The sequence below is a fragment of the Lathamus discolor genome, chromosome 5 (assembly GCF_037157495.1).
Source record: "Lathamus discolor isolate bLatDis1 chromosome 5, bLatDis1.hap1, whole genome shotgun sequence".
In the NCBI taxonomy this organism is placed as follows: Eukaryota; Metazoa; Chordata; class Aves; order Psittaciformes; family Psittacidae; genus Lathamus; species Lathamus discolor.
In genome coordinates, this window is record NC_088888.1 from 101,493,959 (window position 1) to 101,510,841 (window position 16,883).

A 16,883-nucleotide genomic window follows, 5' to 3' on the forward strand; every position below is an offset into this window, starting at 1 on the left:
TGACCACATGAGTTTCATAACTGATCCATTCAGTGAGGGCTCAGAACTGTCAATAAGGTCAACAAGACTTGTATTTTGAACATATACTGTCATATGCAAGGCTGAAATTTGCAATAGATCAAACTCAGGGTATCTCGAATCAGGCATTAGATTTTGGCATATAATGTTAACGCTCAAAACTTTCGTGATAGTACTGCCCTGTACCTAACAGGGGCATGGGGAAGATTATTAACTCACAAAGTTTAGTCATATGAAGCCTCAGATTTTAAAGTCATGGACAAGACAGAAAATACCATGAGGAAGTTACTAATTCTGACTTCATGGTTTGAATAGATATTTAACCACATGATAAAGAATAATTGTTCCCTATGTCAGTAGCATTCATTCCCTCCCCTAAAAGTGGCAAAGGTCCCACTGAAACAAAACACACTGGACCATGCAATTAGTAACTGTATCGTATGCACATGAGATTTTAATTCACATTGCGTGGACAAGCAATTTCCAAACACTTGAGTACTTGATATTACAACCTGAATAATATATTTTTAATGTAACTTTGGGCAGTTAATTTGCATTTAAAGACTCTAGAGCATTTCGGGAAAATGATGGATTGGCACATTGTTCAGGCTTTTCCTTTGATGAGTGGGATTTTATTTTCTAGTACATATAGACTTAGTACTACACTAACATTTATTCTCCATTTTTCCATACTTACACCTTCATGTCAAGCCACTTTTAAATTTATTTCCAGAGGCAAGCAGCCCAAAGTTCGACCAGAGCAAGCTTTATAAAAAAATTATGGAACGTAGAAATTAATTCTGACACATCTGATCAGCAATTTGTGGCATCATTCATCCCCAACTCCGTAGACAACTGAAACCAGCAAAAGATTATAATCATTTTTAAGTACAATATTCAACTGGAAATAATTTTCTATCTTCCCCAGATCCTCTGCTCCCCACCCCCAAAATATAAAGTGTTTTACACAGTAACATCTTTAATCTTTTCTTTTGTCTCCCTAGCACATAACACAGATGGGCTGTGATAGGAAAACCTGGCCACAGTCCACTTCTCTCCTAAAGAATGAGAAACAAAAAATGATTGAAACTAACCCAACCTGCTCAATGTGCTAGTTTCAAAAGAAGAGAACACAAACTACTAACGTTTCAATTTTTTGACCAGTTTTGTTTGTGTGTTATTTTTACTTGTGCTATTGACATTATAATAATTCAGGGCCCTGAAACAGATCGAAATGGCTTCAGGCTAGTCACCGTGGGAGAGAGGCTGCCATCCCCTCAAAGAAATGCGATATACTATAGTGCATCCCAAGGCATCTTGTAATCACATTCACATTATGGAAGTGGAGAGGGGGGGTGTGCAGGTGAAAGCAGTGGAGGAGGAGGGGAGGGTAAGCAGAGGTACTGCAGAGGAAAGGTACGTATTTCTTTCCCTTGAGGTTAAATGGATGGAGGGTGACAAACTGGATATAGCTATATACTGCTGAAGTCTGAAATCAAGTGGGATTCACAGGTCTTCTCAATATTTTGTAAAGAAGGATATGTGATGAAATTATGGCTTAAAACAAGTAAATCAAACATTTGGCAACAATGAGTAAAATTTCAGAAAGTGCGTAGTCCCTGATGAGTATAAAAAAGCACATTGGTTTTATCTACATTTATATTTATCTACACTCTAATAAAGGCCTCTTTTTATACTGAGCTATTCCTCTACTCTTGATAGATAGCACAGCGATTAACATTCCTTGGCAGATCTTAGAGAAGTTCTGGTGTCAATAAATTCTTGCTAAATTGAGTTGAGTTCAGATGATAAATGTCTCATTCTTTTGTATCCCAGTTCCGTTATCAATAAGGCAGAAGTACAGTTGGCAAATAACTTATCCCAGGTTAAACTGCCAACTTCCCGAGCTCCTTTCACCTCAGAAGAAAGGGCATGGTAATTTGAGTGAACTTACCCAAAACCACTGGGATACCTGGTTACTACACGCAACCTCCAAGTCTTAATATGGCTTATGTAGCATAGGCTAGTTGTACAAACATGCTAGTAAGATTTAAAACATATTCTATTTTGAATACCACAGTTTCCTTAAGGGCAGTTTAATGCAGCATATTTTTCAGATTTCCTGTGTGTTGCATGCCACTGTGATGTAATCTATTGAGATGCTCCAAACTGTGACAGACATTTTCAAATGTGGAAAATATGTTTCCAAAAAACAAGGTTACTATCATATCAGACTTCAACAACCAAGAAAAGGTGGGCTGACAGGTTTGAACTACATTTTATGCTATCTCAAACCTCTAACGGCATGTAACTCTGGTAATCTGTGCATTATAAGAACTTAAATGCATACTAACAAGAGATATATGAAGATTTGTTTGAAGAGATCATACTCTTTATTTAGAGAACAGTGACAACTATCTGAATGGACAACTTCTGAAAAGTCATTTATCAGTAGGAATACATCTAAAATTTAAGCAATACTCCATTCAGCCTTAGCAAGACTTTAGCTAGTGCACTAGTTTGGAGCACTCTGTGGAAAGCCAAGCCTATTGAAAAGGAGAGGACTATGCAAAGGTCATGGAGCCATCACCTATAAAGGGAAGATTGCCAGAACTATCATTGTTTAGTATAGGTAAGTTTAAAAAATTACCAACTTATGATATTGGAAGTATTGCGAAGAGGACAGTAATACTCAGCTCTCCTTGTCTTCAAGAAAGAAAAGTAATGGACTCTAACTGCAGTGAGGAAGACTCATGTCAGGTATTATGGAAAATTCCCTAATGGTAAGGATAATGAAGCACCGGAATAGATTTTCTAGGGAAGCTACAGAATCTCTGGAGGATTTTAAGAGCAGATTATGTAAGCATGTGACAGGAATGACATAAGCTTAATTGATTTTGCCCTGAGTCACATGACAAAATATCCCCTGGAGGTCTGTCCCACGTAGCTTTATTTTCAATTAATGTGTATTATTGAGACCTGCAGCAGAAGGCATCCAAAGTCCCTGGTTTCAAATAACACTTCTCTTTATGCAAAACCTGGCCACAATGTCTTCACTTCAGCTTTGACTGCCTTTTTGGGTTGCAAGGCTAATTGAAGGGGCAACTTGGCTACAGTACATAAAAACGTATGTGGTAGAGAAAACCAGCAAGTTTTAAAGGACTAGTTTAACATAGTAATTTCATAAGAAAAGTCAAGAGTTGCATACAACGGGCAGATGTTGTCAAAGTAGAAGTACATCTGACTAAAAGTATGAGTGAATTATCATTGAAATTAGCTACCTAGGAAATTATGGATTACTCCCTCTCAAAGACATTGACCCAAAACTGAATATTTTCCAGAAGCTAAACTGTAGTCATATAAATTATCGGATTCAATACAGAAAAATAAGTTAAAATACTATGGCTGTGTTTTACAAAAGATCAGCTTTTTGTCATGTAAATAACTCTTTTCATCTTTCTCTCCTAGAACTGTATTCTTTTTTGAAATTATTCGTATTCTATAACCAAGTAACCTCTCTCTTACATAATCAAACAATGATTTTCTGATCTACTTTTTTCTTCTTTTTCAAAACATATCTTTTCCACCTAAGATATTCAAAAATGCTCACAAGTAAAATTCTGAGAACACTAAGATCTTCCTAATTCTTTGGACTTTTGGATGGGAAGAATATACCATTTTCTGGTTTTATGACTGCCTATTACTAGAATTAGCTTACATTTCATAACAATGAGCAATTTTAAAGAATAAAATTGGCCTTTAAGGTTTCAAAAATGTTAATATGAATTATATCAGCATCTTCAAAATACTGTTCTGAAGATTCTGCCAAATAAAAAAAAAAAATCAGTCAAGTGAAAGAAAAATTAACAGAGCTTTGATTCACAAAGCAGCTTTTTCCAATAAAAAAATCTATTGTTGAATGTTCCCATCCTACTTTAACTTTTTTTTTTTTTTTAATAAAATAAGCCGCTCTTTTACTTCAGTTCTGCCACTAGAAGTCTTTTTCTCCATCATTTTTATAACTTGGGTTGCTTTGGGGTTTTTTTCAAAACCTCCAACTAATCGTATTTCTTTTCAGAAACAATAGGGTGATACTAAACAGAAGAGAACAAAGAGGAAAAAATACCTTCCTATCTTCGGCTCAACTAGGTAAATTATTTCTTATTGGACCAGATGATCTGGATTACTCTGTGTAACCATCATAAGAAATCACTCCAACAGTATTTGTGCCTTCCACAAATGTTCGCAGCAACAGATCCACACTTATTTCCACTGCACTGAGGGAAAATTCACATGGCTTTTGAGCCAGAAGCCACCATTCTGGAGCTCTACTGAAATCATTTCTATTTAATGAAGTTACCCACTGATAAGTCTTTTAAGATTTTGTCAGGTGGATCATAATAGACTTAGAGCTCACCTTGCTGATATCATGTAGTGCTTTAGTCAGAATAATACTTGGCACAGATCAAAATACTCTGTAACACATAGTCTGTGCTGATACCAAACAAAATCTGTCTAATTTGTCATTTCAAAAAGTAAGACCCACGTTGTTTCCCTAAACCATTTGTTCAGATTTTGATTATATTCATGTGAAAATTAATTTCTTATCAATTGAATCCTGTATCAGACTGCCCATTATTTGACTGGAAGGTAAACCATGCCATGTAAACCAGCCTACAACTGTCAGTCAGCTCACTCCTGCTATTTGATTGCTGGCACAATATTGCAATTCTTCCTCTGTTCTGGAGGTTCCCCAAGATTTCAGGACTTATTAAAAATGAACATCTGTGAAACAGAGATGTCCTCAGCCAACTCTTTCACGATTCTTGAGTGTAAGTTAGCCAAGACAGATAATATAAAAATATTTATCCCTAGCAAATCTCCATTGTTTTCCTTTGTTACTGATGAGCTAGGAAGGTGGTAAAGTATGTCACAGTATATATTTTCAGATGGAGATGAAAAATCCTTATTACTTCTGCCTTTTTTATTTCATCACTGTCAGTTTTGTCTGGCTCCTCCAGCATTAAGCCTAACTCTACCCAAAGGTTTCTTCTGTTCTTAGTAGCCTTATTGCTATACTGTCACCAGGATTCTATAATAGGTGTAATTTCTCTTAACAATGAGGTTTACTTCCCCTTAACAATTTCACAATTTCTATTTTATACAGGTTGTATTCACCTTTCTCTCTTTCTTCCTATATATCAGTTATTTGGGGAAGATTATAGCCTTGTTTCTCCACTAGACCAGAATTTATTCTAGCAAATTACATCCTCTGAACGTGGAATCAGAACCTACTAACCAAGCTAGCAGAGGAACTCTCTGGTTTGATTCAGATTTTTCCATCTCCAATTTTCTTTTGAAGCAAATTTATTCATCACTTCTACCTAACTTCAACGAATGAGCTAGTTGTTGGGACTGTTCTATTTTAATATATTAAGTTACATAATACTTGCAATCAGATTGTGATCATCAGACCCATAGGCACTAAATGCTGCTGCACAGTGTTTAATTCATCTATAACCATCAGAACAACATCCAGCATAAAATTACTCATTGTCAAACCCAGTATGTTTTGTGTTAGAAAACCATCATCTATCATCCATCATTTTTAGGAGCTTTCCTACCCTCTGCACGAAGCAGAGCTTCCATCATTGGATCCTGGACTCAAGTCTCTCATGACAATTATTCTTTCTATATATTAAAGGCAGGTGTTGCTATGGCTGGATTCAGTGGGCTGTAACTAACATTAGTGCACAGTTAATTAGTTTGTAGATTCATAGGCGTTCAAGACTGCACATTTCAGGTCTCCCTGTAGCCTCCCAGATTTCAAAACTTCAACTCACCACATTCAACATTTTTTCCATTTATATTTTTTTCTATATTGTCCATTTAGTTCTATAGAAAGCTTTACTCACAGAAAAAGGAAGATGGCTCTTTCTTGAATCAATGAGAAACATACATGGAAATTAATCTGTAACTATGAAAAGATACATTTTACACCTGTAAATTATTTACTTGTAATACATTTCCATGTATGAATTTGGAGACCTTAAAGGACTATTATTATTCTCCCTCCAACCTGCTGAATAATACAGGCTGTTAAAACCCACTGCCTGTTCCTCTTTGGATCAAGTTTGTTCCTGACTGAAATATTTTAAAGGGACTGATGATCCTAGTATTGGTAATGAACACTTCGCACCAACTTCATCTCCATTCTGACATGAAAGATTAGATGACATCATGCTATGAAAGCTTGGCATCCTTTCTTTAAAATTGTGTCAGCCAAAAGCCTGCCTGATTATTGTACTCCAGAGTTACCCCCTTTAAGGACTTTCTGTAACTTGTTTATATTAAAGGTATCTGTCTTCCATACATGATTCTAAGGGTGAACTCTAAATTCTACCTACATTGTGCTGAGGATTTCATCCTCTAATACTATGATGATGGACAACAAAGGAGTTTCTTTGTAAATGAGTAATACCATCAAATAAAATGTAACTTGTGTCAATACTTTCTCATTAAATCCTTTTAGCTTTTCTTAACTGGAATTATCATACTTCACATGAATATTATTTTAACCATAATATAATTGTACAGCAAGAGCCTTGGATCCCTACATTCAATAGAATTTATTTTTTTTTAAATGCCATGGATTTGTACCTTGGAACAGCATACATATTTGACAGCCTCTTAATTAAAAAAGCCTGCAAGGCTCCATCATTTCACAAGCTAAGAAACAATTTTCATAATTATAATTACACAGAAGCATGCACATAAACTTGGCAATCCCCATCTAAGCAACTAGCTCAAACTAAACTTAAATTGTTAATGCTCCTTTGCATTGAACCAAGCCAAAGGGAGCTGTAAAACCTGATTTTGCTAATAAAGCTGATTATCTGAGATAACACCCACTAAACTGCCAGCTTCGTTGCAGTTACAATGTTCATTAAGGGCAAGAACATACATAAAAATTCTCCAGAAAGAACAACGCCTAAAAGTATTTTTCTTGTTGAAAATGGTTGTACCCACACTGCAGACAATGTATCCAGACACTTTAAGCCCAAGTTAGTTCCACTGATGAAGCATCTTGCTTTTGTGATAACAAGCAATGGGTCTGAACCAACCACCATGAACTGGAGCAATGTGAAGTTGTTCATGTCATGAGCACATGCCTGACTTGTGCTGGCCAAGGACAACGAAAGGAGACTCCACGCCAGGGCTCCATATCTGAAAGCACCAACTATGCTGAAGTGATGGGGCCAGATATGCTGGCTTGAGAGTCAGACTGCACTACAAGTTCAGCAAAAAACATCCAGAGCACCCTAGGGAGTCTGGCTGCAGTTATCCTGTTATGGGACCGAATCCAAACCCTAATGCTATCCACACTTGTGCTGCGGGTAGAAGTATGCACTCCTTGCCCACTATTCCCTGCAAGAATAGGTCAAGTCAAAACCTAAATATTTGCAAAGCTCCAAAGCCCTGTAAAGCTGCAAAGCTTTGGTGTAAATTAAGAAGTTTAAACTGATGCTTCTGTATAACGACATGAGGCAGAAACCTTTGGTAGTTTGAGCCTCTGGTTTAGCACCAATTTGTGTTGCTTCCATCATCTCTATGGTATCAGTGCAATGTGAAAGCCCCTAGTACTCAGAGGTCACAAGACATGCAGGTACAAGGCTATCACAGTATGACAAATACATGTTTCACCCTGAAAAATAATATTTTCATTTCTTTTCTCACCCATGCAAGGAGTCTGACTTGGTTCTCTTAGTCCCTAAGTTTCAAGTGAACTGAAAAACAGAATAAAATTATTAAATTTTCAGAAAAAATATCACAGCTCTCATTTGTACCCTGCAAACAGAGGAAATCAAGGTCATGGAGCACTGCCAAGTGACATTTTTTCCTTTTTCACAGTTAGAATGGGTTTTCAGCATGGATCTTGGAAGGAAAAAGGCTACCAATGAACCAAACTGATGCCAAAACTCATATATCAAAATGAAAGATCCTAAGCTACAGTGTATGAACTTTACTATCACAGAGGATGCCCCAGCCAGATTCTCTCTATAATAGGACAATCCTAGATGCTTTTCTGATGCATATCCACTATGCGCCACATCCACTCCTTTGCTTTGCATTGTCTTCCTTCTGGAGCAGGCAGAACATCTTTCAAGCAGTTAAATTATATTTTAAAAAACCCAACAAAATAACCAAGAACCCACACAATTACACAAATAAAGAAACCCCAAACAATACTTGTGTTTGTTGTTTATTTTTATGGTTGCAAGATGTCATGGAGCTTGTTTCTGAGTCCTCAGCAGACACTGCACAGTCTAAGTAAGCATTGATGAAACAGAGATTTTATTAGAGTACTGGTGCTGGAATATTTCTTTCAGCAAATAACATATTTTAATGAGCTGTATGATTTTCCATACCTGGAATAATTGCACAATACCACTGTTAAAATTGGGCAGTGCACTTTTTGAAGCAGATTGTCAAGGGATTTTTTTGACTTGAAGCAATCAAGTCAATCAAGAAAAGAGTTATTTCACTATCCTGAAACACTAGCCATTATCAATAGCTCAGCCAGACCTCACTGATCCTTAAAGCATTCCCCAAAGACTTAGTCATTCTGCAAATATCCTCTCTACTCTCAGACATGCAGTTCTACTCAGTGGGGTCAGCACTTCTAGGCTAGCAAAAAGTCATCATGTTGGTTACCATGGAGCTGTACTGTAAAAAGACTGGAGTGGAATAAAAACAAAAACTATCATGTGTTCACTTACCATGAACATGCAATGGTGTCAAAGGAACACATAGCTGGATGCAGCTGGCACTCCCTGACCTATCCAAGACTCTCCTGCATTTCACTGGGGCTGTTTTGAATGATGCATGGATCAAGATCTGTTTGAAGGTCTGTAAAATTCTCAAGAATTTCAAATTTCAAAACAAGCCATGTATCTGAAACGCAGCAGCAGCATTCTAATCCTACACATGACCCAGCTGAGTGATTTCTGCTTGTAGCAATTTAACTAAATTCAGGACAAATGAAGTTTGTGTTTTCTGTAGCAGGTTTATGGGGATTGCAGAAATAAGCCTTCCAAAATCATATAAAACAATTCTGAAATCTGTTTCTAGTGAATTAATGTATCTCACTGCATGAAAGAGACATTTTAGAAGTTCATGAAGACAGAACTCATTGCAATGCACTGTTGGCTGACCTTCATATGCTTCTTCTATTCTGTGCCCCAAAAGGCATTATATGCATGTAATTTCCAATATGGGAACAATTTGAGTTGTAATTAGGCAAATCTCAGAAGGTTCCGCCACTGATTTGTTCATTCTTTCAATATTATTCTATAAGACACACCAAAAACACTACACTAGGTTCAAGCAGGAGACAATTAAGAAAACTTTAATCCTGTTACAAGGGTATGTAAACATATCATCACTTCATAATGGTGTTATTATACTTTACATATTGGGCAGATGGGTCCTATTGGTGTTCTGGCATTTAGAATTGCACATGCTGTCTCCAAATACAACTTGCCATATTAACAGATACATTTCCCATTGTCGGACACATAGGATGATAGTTTTCTGCTAGAAACTGAATTAGCAAATATGGATCTGTCAAAAGAAGCAGTGACAAAGTTAAGATATTGGGACAACTTCAGTAAGCCTTTTGCTATAATGAAAAAAGTCAACAGATTAATATTATGTTGAAAATATTGACACTATGTAATTTTTTATTTTAGAAATCCTTTTCATGATGAGGTGAAAGTGTCATTTGCCTTCTCTAATATACAATAATTTTTCATTTTCTTTTCAGGTTTTCAATTTTCTTTTCAGGTTTTCAATTTGTATATCACTTCTATACCATTCATATACATTCAGGGTAGGTATAAAAAATATGTCCATGTGCTTAAACACATCAACACCTATATATATGTATATGTGTGTGTAAGGTAAGGGATAAATAAGTTGCATCACTATATGCACTAGTTGAAGATTAACTGAAAGTCAGACCTTAGCATACTGCTTAACATTGTTGGATTTAAGTTCAAGATATTGCGAAGCCTTACAGGATTTACTGACATCTGTTACTGTAGAATGTTTTATCTAGTCCTTAAACTCAAAAAGACAATTTCTTCTTCAAATGATATTTAATTACCCTAAAGCAGTTTCCACATTCAGGAATAAAAAAAATAATTAAAAAAAAAAAACCCAAAAAACAACAACCTAATTGAGTAAGTATTATGTTCCTCTGTCAGATGATGTAATATCATAAATCTAGAGAGAATCTTTCACCTTTATTTGAATTCCAAAGTGATTAATCTCTCAAGGCATCTCTTTTAACAACAGAAAAAAATTAGAAAACAGCTTACTTAAAAAAATGTGCGGAGGAATTTGGTATCAACTCCAAATTTATGTTCTACTTGACGCAACTTTAACACTAGTTTATATTGACTGTTGTGCAAAATTTTGCAAAATGAGGACAAAGATTTATCTGGGTCTGTGGACTGTTGAAGATGACTAAAATGCAGAATAACAGGGGAAACAAATCTTGATGCTACTCCTGGTGTTTCTTTCCTGCTGCCAATAACCAGAGGTGTAAGGGCTTCTTAAGCCAGAGATTATTTCTTCATGTTCATAGCCTCTCAGTACCTTTTTTTTCCATGAATTCATCTAATTGCTTGCTTAAATTCACATAAACTTTCAGGATTGTAACTGCTGCAGTTTAACTATGCACTGTTTATTTTGAACTTGCCACCCCACAACCTTCTCAGAAGCCCCTTCATATTTTCTTTATGATAAACAGTGAATAATTATTCCCTGTTCACTAAAATCATGCCACTTCTGAGTCCTAACATGTCTTCTACTTTCCTCAATCATCTAGCACACTAAATAAGCAAAACTGTGTGCTAAGAGGACATTGAAGTCTTAGAGCTAACATTCACTGACTGCATAATTAGATTGTCTTTTAAAGTGAAAAGTATTTACACCTTTTCTCTGGAAGAAGTCTGTATTTTTCTAGGTTGTTGTCCAAAAAGATATGCCTCCTTTCTTGGGGCTGTGCTCAACAAACTTCTGAGCAAAGTGATAGCAAGGACAATCAACAGCACCACAGCATGGTTAGAATTCAGAGAGTGTAAGGCAAACCTCAATTAATTTTGCAGCACATATGGGTATGTGACAAGCATCAAAAACACTTTTAGAAAGAGAACAGGTTGTGCAGATTTAGCAGGTGAAACCTTCTCTGTTACAGGCGTCCTTCAGGCATAAACCAGCCAGTGATTCAAACAAACCACTCTGCTCCTCAGCAGAGTGAATCACATCACATAGCTGGTATTTGGGCACCACTAGTTGAAATGTGTCTGTTTTTCCAGCTGAATCTGTCAAAGTCAATGCAATGGTAGCATTCAGAAACCAGAGACAGCATAAGATGGTGAAAACAAAAGAACATGTTCTCCTTACCAACCAAAACAAAACACAAACAAACAAACAAAACCTGTTACTGATTAGTCTGATGCATGATTCACAGCTTAAAAAAAAAGAAAAAAGGTTTAGTTCCATTTTCATTGCTGAACTCTGACATGGACTGTCATATACAATTACACTCTGCAGATGTTTGACAAAACATTACTTCTTTCTGAAAAAGAAGACATTTGCTATCTCTACCAGCTAGCCTTTAAAAGGGCTTTGTGTCTTCTCACATTTTTGTTCTTTTTAATACACAGCTCCAATTAAAATGTTTTTAGGAGAGAAGTCTTCCATTGTATTGGTATATTTGCAGATGGGCTTAAGCTATACCCTTGACAGAAGCAGACAGAGTATGGAAGTGATTAAACTTTCAGTCTTACTCAGGTCTGTGGCAGAACGTAATGTTTAATTACCAGCTCTGAAGAGCAGAAGCAGAAGGGAAAACCGTTATTCCCTGAACTGCTTGGGACCAGGGCCTCATGGGTGTCATGGAAAAGATGTGCTATGAATTAAGGGCAGCAAATTGCAGTTGCCTCCTTTGGGCTCTGCTTCGAGTTAGCTGGTGTGAGCAGAGAATGTGATGTGTGGTATGAGCTCTCCTGGAGAAGATATCTGCTGGAGATCACACATGCACCCCTGCAGCCCAGCCTGCTCCTCTCTGCTGCCTCAATACCCACAGTGTGTCCCCCCACAAGCACACACAGGATTCACTGCATGAGTTCTCACATACACTGACAGAAGAGAAAAACTAAAGGTCAGTCAGATGAGTAGGGAATAGTGATGGGAAGAAAGATGAGGTCTGGCAACCCAGAATGAAGCTTGCCCAGAGACTGCCATCCAGCACAAGGAGATGTGGGAAGGAAAGGGAGTGCTTAGAAGTGCCATCCAAAGTTTCAAACTTTGCCTTTCAGGTGGAAGTCTTGGAGGTTCACTTTGCAGAAAAAAAAAAAAAAAAAGAGAGAGAGAATCAGAGTCTTTGTTTTATTTTATTGCAGTGTGAAAGCACAAAGTGACCCTGATCTACATAGACCCCCATCAAGTCCAATAGATGTCACAGTCCAAAACCAAGGTCATCATCTGTTCCCAACACTCCACTGTTGTCACAGAAGGAAAAAATGGATAAATCAGAGGTATCTCTGCCACTGTCCCATTTAATGGTCAGATCTCTAGTAGCTGAATAGACCTTATAGTCGTATTGGCCACACCATACCATGGCTATACCTCCTAAGTTGTCAGATTTACACAGTGCTCAAGTTTAATGACAAAACTAACACAGCAATGTCCTAGTTATTAGAGTATTTTGATCAACATAAATGTTCTTCCATTGATAGACTCAGGCACCTGCAAAACATATTCATTTGTAAAGGTTACCTAAAATTTCAGATCTTCCAGATTTACATTATCAAACATGTTGACTTTTACATATTGACTTTCTGTTGCTTCTTATTTTCTGCATCTTTCTTAATTTTCATTTTCTTTGAGTTCCTCTGACCTCTAAATTCCTCTGCCTTGTTCTCTGCTTAATAAAAATGTAATTTTTAAAGAATTGACCTTTTAAATCATATTATCAGTGGCTGCTTGGTCTTATATCATCTGTTCTTTACATCACAGGGGAAGAAACAAGAGCCTTGTGGTTGCAGGAGGCTCTCAGATGCAATGACTACATCCCTACCAATAAACCAGTTAGCTCCAGGCCCTGTTCTCTGGCCCTGGGAGCAGAAGCATGCTGTCATAACATGGCCACATGCATTTATTAAACTCTCCTGGCCTCTAAAATAGGGAGGCTGCATCCAAACTGTCTTTTCGATGGTCCCTGGCCCAGCCTAACTCCTGAACGTGGACCAGGAATAGTATTAAAGGCTTTCCATAAACCCAAGCCAAAACCATGCCAAGGACAGCTCTAACAATTTAATGACAGAAACGTCATTCACAGCCAAGGCAAGACCTCTGGCACTGCTAATTTATTAGAATAGACACCGCAAAGGGAGATGGCTCATTGCCCGAGAAAGAGGTGATTCTTGGCCATACCCTGCAGCCTACACTAACACAAATAGCTCCCCAAAGGCCATGCAGGCTCCCCTGGGAATGCTGTACTGGGAACCTGGGGATTCCTCTGCCTTCAGCATGCTGCATCCTTAATCCCACCTCAAGTATGTTGTTATACACTCACACCACAACCTTGCTATTGACCCTTTTTATTTCTCAGTCAGATCAGCTGCTGCTCCCCCGTTCCTCCATGGTGCCCCTCAGGCCACGTCATTAACTGCAGTCCTCTTTCAGAATCTCTGAGCCTACAAATTTAGGCTAACAGAGACAGCACTATGCAAAAATTAACAAGGCTAAGCATATTCACAGTATGTGGGCACGTATCCCACTGACGCCAAGAAGAACTGCAGGAAAATAACCAAAGAAAGAATTCACTGCAACAAGATTTGGATCTGCAGCATACTCTATTATGGCAACATCATGAGATTATGTTACTAACAGTGCCTGAAATATCTGCTGCTGAAAGATAGATTCATATTAACAGCATGTGCCATTTGTTGGGAGCATTGTGATAAAAACAACTATCATATTGCTAGAAGTTTTATGCTTTATAAAGGCTATGTGTCATGCAGCAGTCTTGTATCACCAGTAGGAGAGACCAAAATGATACTTCGTGGCTTTAGAAAGGAAAGTCTATCACTTAAACTCGAAAAGGTACAAAATCCCAGCATTTCACAATGTAGTATCTACTTTTCTGCCTTTATTCTCTTGTCTTCCCCTGTCTGCTGTTGACACCTGTCCTTTACCAGCTCAGAAGGTCACTCCTGATAGATTCAGCTAGACAAATCTGTCATCACTGTCACTTTTAGAATGTCACAGGTCTTGCCAAGTGCCTGATGTATCTCCAAGGCCCTCCACAATTTGTTTCACCTATGTGCTATCACCCTTTGTGCTAACATGACATCTTGACTTGAGCCCTACAGCCCAACTCACACGCAGGTAAATCAGAGGGCCAGTAACTCATTTGGGGCAACTCTTTATAGGGACCAATGAACATGACTCTCCAATCCAGTCAGCAGACCATTTGTGCGGATGAAATGGTAAATTCTGGGTTCTGTCCACTACTTGTGAACATCAGCACAAACCACTGCAATAGCCCATGGAAGATCAGGATGCACTCACCACCTGCTTTCTCTCTCCTTTTTTAGTCTTTTCCTGCTGAATACAGCATTCTTATTATCCTTATTAGGAATCTCACTTATCATAATGACATTTCTTTTGATAGTAACAAATAATAATTCTCTCCTCAATTCTAAATTATTTTGGTTTTTATTCTAACAGTTTGCTTACAGGATTACTAAGTAGCATTGGTTTGGGGTTTTTTCACCCAGAAAATTACTTCTCCGAAGGTGTCTATTTTAGAACTATCATCTTTTCCATTAGAACAGGGCAGATCTAAATTCTAAATCACTGCACTGACTCCAGTTGGTTTTGGATCAAGAACTAGCAGCCCTTACAGCTGTCTGTTCAGGGAGACAATCTACTGAGATAAGTGCTTTCGAATTGACTGTCTTCCCAATGACTGAAAAGAAGTGCCCAGTAATTCTCTTTAGAACTTGCAAAAAGCTACTACTGGCAATAGAAAGCAGTAAGATAGAACAATTGTCCAGAGCAAACCAGAACTGCATAATCCCTAAAACCCCTTACTTACTCGGTTCCACTAACCTGGTCAGATACTTTCCCATTCTTTTGTTTGGACACATTTCAGAACCTCGGTTCTGATTGTTGGTCTTCACCACGCCACAGCTCTGTGCCATGCACGATTTCACGGTTCTTTTCCAGTAATTAACATAATACCAAAGGGCAAGGAGGGGTTGCGGCTGAAAATTAATGCTATAGAAAAGGCCCATTAATCACGGCTTTCTGCAAGCCAAATTAACTACAGAAAGTAGTGCTGATAACATAACAGAAATTAACTACAGAAGGCTGCTGAAAATATGTAAATACAGCCTAAGCTTTTGGAATTTTTGCCTTAAAAAGATTTTAAAAGAACAAAACAATTCTTTTGCTTATAGGAAACAACTTGTCAACTTTTTTTTACACAGTTTTAGAAACAGATCAGCCCAACAATATCTGGGTGGGTTTTAGATTCTGTTTATTGGTTTCTAACCAGGATCTAATCTGTGAATAAAAAGAAAAAAAATGCTTTAATTTCTGATGTAATTCTGTTGCCTACAGATGTGCGTTTATTAATAAATGTGAACTGCTAGACGTACAAAGCTTGAGGAGGTGAAAAAAAACTTTCCCAGTGTAATGAACTGCACTACTTTTTAGTTAAAAATCACAATGTCCTTAACATTTGACAACAGTATATTGAATACTATGATATTGAATACTATAATATGAATTACGTAAAAATTCACTTTTGGGGTTTCATGCTAAAAAAAGGTGTTATACACTTTTGACCATAATTCAGAAGTTACTGAATTTAGTGGAAAGACTTGGACTTTGGATCATGTTGCAACTTTTCCCAGGAGAAGTATCTCTCTTTCTGAGGTGAAAAAAAACAACCACCATTTATAAAATTCAGTTATAGGGTAGGCATAAAGCAGGTGCACTCCTCTCTGAAAAGAAACAATGTGAGACACAAAGGATCTTTAGTTTGCCATATCATGCTTCCAAGAATGTCATATAGTAACTAAATAAACCAAAACACTTCATCAAGTGGAAGATATAAGCAAACACTTCCAAGGACTTTATGTAGGATTTATCTCCCATAACTCACGTCTGAGATTTAGGTGCTGAAATCTGAACTAATCCCTAAATTCCCTTTAGAGTTGAAGAAAGAAGCAGCTACCTCCAAGAAGCTAGTTATCCTGTGGTAGACACAACAGTCAGGGCTATATGCTGGAGATGCTGAAGGCGAATATTTCCATTTTCAGATACAACTTTAGGTCTTTGCAGCTGGGCTCACTGTAAGAGTGAGCACTCATGCTTAGATGAATAAACCATACATGGATATATCAGTCGAAACACAACAGATCTGTGGTTTTCCTCAGCAGGAAGCTCCGAATTAATGCAAATTCTAAAAAGCCCGCTTGGATGCTCCCTATTTTTATAGACACTCGGGGGAAACTATGAAGGAAAATGTGGAAGGAAAAGGGAAAAAATTGAGAAAAATGGAAGATTCCTACGGAACATTTTCACTTTTGGAGTGAAACTCGCTAAAAATCAATTCTTCGCTGAAATTAATTTCCATGTTTCTTCAACTTCAGACAGGTTAATTTGAAGCTAATTTCTTCAGTGGGTTTAAACATTTTTTATAAAATTTCTTCAAATTTAAAAAACATTTTTGATGTGAAAGTTTCTGAAATCCAACATAGGTAGTCTTAGTGTGAAGA

General features: G+C 37.4%; 1 long non-coding RNA gene across 2 annotated transcripts in view; it reads right to left on the reverse strand.

Annotated features, from left to right (window-relative positions):
• The window catches only part of LOC136014437 (uncharacterized), an 83,201-nt gene that overhangs the window by 19,980 nt on the left and 46,338 nt on the right, over positions 1-16,883 (reverse strand). The window lies entirely within an intron of this gene.